This window comes from Polypterus senegalus, chromosome 4 (genome assembly GCF_016835505.1).
Source record: "Polypterus senegalus isolate Bchr_013 chromosome 4, ASM1683550v1, whole genome shotgun sequence".
NCBI lineage: Eukaryota > Metazoa > Chordata > Cladistia > Polypteriformes > Polypteridae > Polypterus > Polypterus senegalus.
The window spans coordinates 226,289,256-226,295,744 of record NC_053157.1 but is presented as its reverse complement, the minus strand read 5'-3'; the positions used below and the strand labels follow the sequence as shown (position 1 = coordinate 226,295,744).

The following is a 6,489-nucleotide window of genomic DNA, read 5'->3' as shown; positions in this document are numbered from 1 at the left end:
ACCCTGTAGTTAGGATATAGCAAGTTGGAAAATGACTGACTGACTGTTCACTTAATATCATTGTCAATATAACTGTTGAAGCCTGAAGCAATTTTGAGTATTTTGCTTGATCATTAAACACTGAGCACATCTACTCTATTTTTGTAGATAACTGTGTTCCAAAAAAGACATACATTGAAAATGTGCAAAATGTTGCTTCCAGGGAACTGACAGCAAGATAAAGAATGCTGACTCGAAACACAAAACAGCAGAAATCAAAACATGAAAGAAATTCAAGCAGAATAATAATTTTTAGGGGTTCACTGCATTTCTCTGCTGCTCTCTCACCAGTGGGAGATTACAGAGTAGTCCCTTTAGGATGAATAGTGTTTTTTTTCTCTCATTTTCTTTGTCTTTATACAATAATGGTACAATATGCAAGCTTTCGAGGCAACTCAGGCCCCTTCTTCAGGCATCGAAGAAGGGCCCTGAGTTGCCTCGAAAGCTTGCATATTGTAATCTTTTTAGTTAGCCAATAAAAGGGGTCATTTTGCTTGACATCTTACTATATTCTATAATGGCTAACATGTTACAACACCCTAGTATTATAAAAATGGTAATATCACAACCACCTGATACCTCTGGTCTTGCTATCCTGCACAGTCACTAGCAAAGCATATCCATAGACGCATGATGAAAGAAGTGAGGGTTTCCTCTTTTTGAGAACTATAATTCTGATCTTCAGATTGCGTATTGGGACTTGGTCACATAGGAGTGCATTTTGGACATCTGCTTGTGGCCTACAATTGCTCCGTCCTGGGTGTGGCGTTAATCTGCATCCAGCCCCGCATGTAGGCCCTCCAACCTGAAGGGAAAAACCTGGGGGTTGGTGGCAGCCACCATTAAAAACCTCACACTGTTCCACTCCATCTGAATTAGTGTGGTGCTGAGGTATCACCCATTGCATGGCTGCACTCGGGTCCTAATCTGAGACCCTGAGTTGATTTGTCATGTGGTGGGTGCGGCGATGTGCTGTATCAGCGCGTGCTCCTAACCTTCTCCTCCTCCTCCTATTGGCCCTTTGTGTTCTTATTTTGTGATTTTCTAAATACATATTGTCAATTAAAAAGTTTCTGCTCTTTGGACTTGCTCTTTGTAGCAAAAGTTTTATAGTTTATTCCCATAGAAGAGTATTTTTCTGTATTCTATAGATTTTTAGACACTTTCACCCTCTTTGGTATAGGAGAGCAGTCATATCATGACAGCCTTCAGTGTAACAATGCCAGTATACAATTACAATGAAAAAGAACCTCTATAAATAATCAACACAATGCTAATCTCATATATATATATATATATATATATATATATATATATATATATATATATATATATATATATATATATATATATATATATATATATATATATATATATATACTGTATATAGTGACACGTTCATTACAAAGTCCAGCATGTCAGCCATAAATTAGGTGTGCTAACTTAGTTTTAAAAGTTAAATTACACTGACACTGCACTGGGCAAACTTCGGTACCTCTGTGCTCGAGGTTTAAACACCAACCACATCCTGCAGCTGCAAACCACAGACCTGGTCAATGGTGAGTCTGATGGCTTCTTTAACCTGATCTACAATCTGTCATAAAAAGCCCTTAAACAGAGAATGGCCAGCTTCTAGCTCAGACAAGCATTTTAAAATCCTGTTTTCTTTGTAATAATGTAGCTGACAGTGATCTTGTTAGAAACACAGCTGAGTTAGTCTGATTTATAAAATGGGTGAATAATAATAACGAAACCAGAAAAGTTATCTTTAAATGACCTGATCTATGCATGATGTTATATCTTGTCACTTAGGAAAGCAAACACTCACCTTTGTGATAGTCTTAAGAACCTGAAGAAAGCATAAGGCTTGTGTCCAAAACAGGTAATTTTAAACAACCTTAATAATTAAACAACAGGTGACATACATATTGGATGCAATATCACATTAAGAGTCCTAGCAGACATATAAACTTTCAGACTATAGTAAGCTGCAAGACAAATGGGGGACAGACCACTAATTTTGCAACGCATGCAGACTACAGAATTCATAAGAGCAATAGTGATGGTCACGTATTTGGTATAGTTGACACTTCAAGACATTCATATGGGCCTGCTGTCCATTATTATTATGCTAAAATTGCACTTTCATTAAATACACAAAAAAATAACAAAAAGTATAACAGATGTACCAACAGTGGGGGGTACCATGTAGAAAAAGGGTTGTCGCGTCTACATGGTGTGACTCAAATATACTTAAATGAAAATCTGCAATATGCACTTTAATCACGTCTGAATTGTTTGACTTGTAATATTAAACTGTGAACCAGTGCCCATAGGATAATTTTACTGCTCAAAGGTTGATCTTTGATGGCTCATGAGACTTAAAAGACCTTCTCATTTATGTTTCATTTAAGAATCAACTTTGTCACAGATGTTTCTCATAAAATTCTTCTAACCCCGGCCAGCCAGTCTGTTCAACTTCCCTTCTCTGTGCAGCTTTGCTCATAGTTGCTAACACGTGCCAAGTCCGTTTGCAGCCTTGATGTGGTGATTGATGAGCAAATATCTTTTTCTGACCACATTTCTACTGTTTCTCACTCATGCAGGTTCATGCTGCACAACATCCGCGAGATCACACCTTATCTGACAGAATATGCAGCACAACTTCTGGTTCAGGCTTTGGTCTCATCACATCTGGCCGTCTGACAGGAGAACCCACATGTGCTATCAAGCCGCTGCAGGTAGTCCAGAATGCAGCAGCCCATCTTGTATTTAACCAGCCAAGATGGGCACATGTCAGTCCTCTCTTCAGGTCACTACATTGGCTCCCTGTAGCAGCACATATTAAGTTCAAATCCCTGATGCTTGTGAACAGAGTAGTCAGTGGGTCAGCACCTATGTATATGAAGACACGGGTGAGTTTCTCTGCTCCTTCTTGTCCACACAGGTCTGCCAGTGAACAGTGTCTGGTGATGCCACCTCTGCATGGTGTGAAGTCTCAACACAGACTCTTTTTCCGTGTAGTTCCTAGTTGGTGGAACAGGCTGCCCCACCTCCATCCGAACTACTGACTCACATTTAAAAAGCAATTGAAAACCAATCTTTTCTGTGAATATTAGTCTGATTGATTGAGGAAAAAAAACACCTTCCTCTGTGATATTTTAAATTGTTGTTTAATCTGTTGTTAGATTAAGTCTGATCGCTTTATTAATAGTTAATCAATGATTGTAAATTTATTAGTTATTGCATCTTTCCATTTGTGGTAATCAACTTCTGTTACTCATCCTATTACACTTGCTGAACAAACAGACCCCAGCCTAATGTTACTCAATTATGTTTTCCTCTTTGTGAGACACTTTGGGTTAAAAGTGTCTGCCAATTAAATACCGTATACACTCGCATTTAAGTTCTCCTGCAGATAAGTCAGGTCTAGATTCTACCGTATAATTTCCAGTATTTTATAATGATATGATATGCTAACGCCCATCTGAGCAAGTAATCACGGAGCGCACCGCCTTTTTTTCCCTTTCTATTGTGCCTACGTGACCACACAGTAATACCTAAACTATACTGAAGCGACATTCGTACTGATTTGTGTTTTTTGTATCTCAAACCCTCATACACCTTTATCGTAACAGCATCCCTTATCCACGATGGAGCGTTCGATCAGAAGAAAGAATGAAGCTGGTTTTAAATTAAAAGTAGTTGAAGTGACGAAAGAAATTGGTAACTGCTCTGCTACAACAAAATTCGATGCACCTGAGAAACTGATGCGAGATTGGAGGAGGCAATTTTAAGGGTCGTATTTTTAAATAGGTTTTTAAATATTTTTCAAATAAGTTGGGGTCTGATTTTATGATCGATTTTTTGGGTTTCAAGGCCCGACTTATATACGAGTATATACGGTAAATGTAAATGTAACATTCTCCAGGAGAAACAGCTTTAGACAAAAACAGGAGACATGAGATACAACTGAGGTAAAAGGAGTCAAAATTGTGAGGTCTCTTTCAAAACTTCATATTTTTTACTTATTATTCGACTGATGTCTTTATCTCAGGGGGGCTTATCAGAAATGCCATTGGTTGTTTTTTCAGTTGGAGGGCAGACAGGTGAAGTAACTTTCTCAGTGCCACACAGTGTCAGTAGCAGGGGCTGAAGTCCAGAGTCTTAATTACTAAGTTACACTGACTGAGTGTGATATAATTAGAGCACAGCAAATTAAATTACAGAAACTAACAGTATTATTCAGAAGCAAACACTACGGTTTGTAATCATTTTAAAGTGTTTTATTACCACAAACAACTGTCCATACATTTCACCATATTTTACTGAGCACACTATCAAAATAGTTTCAAATTGCAAAAAACTACTACTTGGAAAATCAAAGCCCATTGTGTGACTTTGCTGAGATCTCTGCTGTAACTCAAGAGGAGACCCTTGTGAGACTACCAGGTGTCACACAAGTGCCAGGCCAAGGGCTTAACTGAGGGCAGAATACGAGAGCAGGCTTTGACAAAGTGCACTAACCTTTTTTCTCCCTCTTCTGTAGATCACCTGAAGAGAAACCAGAATAAAATACTACCTGACGTTCCTGTACCACTTCCCTAGCCACACTTCCCATTGACATCTTTGATCCTGGACCCACCTTTTCCTCCCCTGCCTCTATAAGAACCCAGCACCTTCCCTCCTTAGTTTGTCCCTATTTGGACACAGAACCAGAGAGTGCTCTGGTGCCATTATTTCCTGAACTGTGTTGTACAATATATGGGGTGGATTCCAAGAAATCTTTTTCTGTTCTACCTTTGTGTTTTGACACAAGCTTTTTTGTCTCAGCGGAAAAATCTTATAAGCAGGTAGCAAAAGACTATGCCTTCATTTTGTTTCTTTTTGATTTCATTGTCATCTAGCAGAAATTAAAAGGATACCAAATACTGTAGATCCCATTTATTATGTTTTATTCCTATGGAAGGGGTAAATCAAGGAAAACAATTTCTTTGTCCCCAACATTATGGAGGACACTGTACATAAAGGAGGTTACAAAATCAAATGTAATGCATTTTTATATGCCACAGATTGCAAATTCACACTGTAGATATAAATTGAAATGTCAATGCTGGGTTTTCTGTGATGTTCCATCTTAAACAACTTTCATTTTAGCATTTTTGGATCTCACAATTAAAAATCATGCACCTAACCTCCCGCCTGGCCAATGCTGTACCAGTGGCAGTTATGTAACAGCCAATGAAACGCTGTGAATAATGTTGTACTCTGTCACTACTCCCCAGATTGTTCTCAGTAAGGGTTGATGTTGGCTGTCTGGTATTTGTTTTCTTTCATGATGGGTGTTGACAAAAATTGTCAAAATCAAGGGGTACGATGTTAATGGTGAGAAAAAATAAATAAAAGTCAACTAAGAATGTAATCGTTTTATACACTAGACGGCAGCAACAGCGCATGATGAAGTGAGTTGAAGTTACGGTGAGGCATCAAATAATGGCATCAAAAATACTTTACCAAAGACATTTTTTTTGTGTAGTGCTCACGATTTGGATTCTGCATTGTCTGATGGGGTTTTGAGCTGTCAGAAGAAAGTGACAATGACAGTGCTCAATTGTTAAATAAATAAATATTATTATATTACGTATGATAAACACCAATCCTCCTCTCAAATAGACCACAGAATGACTGAAATAAAAGAAAATGTCTGATTGGCTAAACATAAAAAGAGTAGATCGATCGATCTATCTATCTATCTATCTATCTATCTATCTATCTATCTATCTATCTATCTATCTATCTATCTATCTATCTATCTATCTATCGTGAAGCCCAGGGGGCTTACCAGCCACCCAACCCAACACAGACAGGCAGACGCAAATACTGTCATTCAAAATCAACTGTGGTATCCTTCTCAGCATTAAATTTCATCCCATGTAATCTGTGGTACCCCTGCAGAAATAAAAAGTCTTACATTTATGCACCCAAAGAATAAAAACTGAGATTTTTTTTAAAACTCTTGTTTTATTCCTATTTTTCTCCATACCACTATTAACGAATAACAGTCAGTGTGCTAAGAGAGTAATTTGCTGAAATCTTACTGGTATGGTTTTACAGTGTACTTACTAAGGTAGGCCTAGGATTTTTGTCAAAACTGCTGTAATATTCCCAAAAATTACATCCAGCTCAAGTCAAGAACTCTTTGCTTCACTCTCTTAATTAATCTTGATTATTTGTCTAAATGTTTCCAGCTCCTGTTAATCACAAAGGGTGCTGAGAAGAAACCAAAAATTAAAGAAGAAGTAAGCTTGAAGGAATCACAGTGCAATGTGGAAAAATACAAATAAATGAAGAATTAAGAAAAAAAAGGACTGTCAGAATTGATGAAGTCCAATTTTCTGAAAAGCTCTGTGTGCCCTTACTTCCATTTATAAGGAAACTGACATCAGTGGC

The 6,489-nt window shown here is 37.8% G+C and overlaps 1 long non-coding RNA gene across 1 annotated transcript; it reads left to right on the top strand.

Annotated features, from left to right (window-relative positions):
- Window positions 1–1,675: 1,675 nt before the first annotated feature.
- Window positions 1,676–4,983, top strand: LOC120528085. The gene is made up of 3 exons (XR_005633463.1): window positions 1,676–1,921; window positions 2,646–2,780; window positions 4,589–4,983. It is a non-coding gene; the product is annotated as an uncharacterized LOC120528085 (long non-coding RNA).
- The last annotated feature ends 1,506 nt before the right edge of the window (window positions 4,984–6,489 follow it).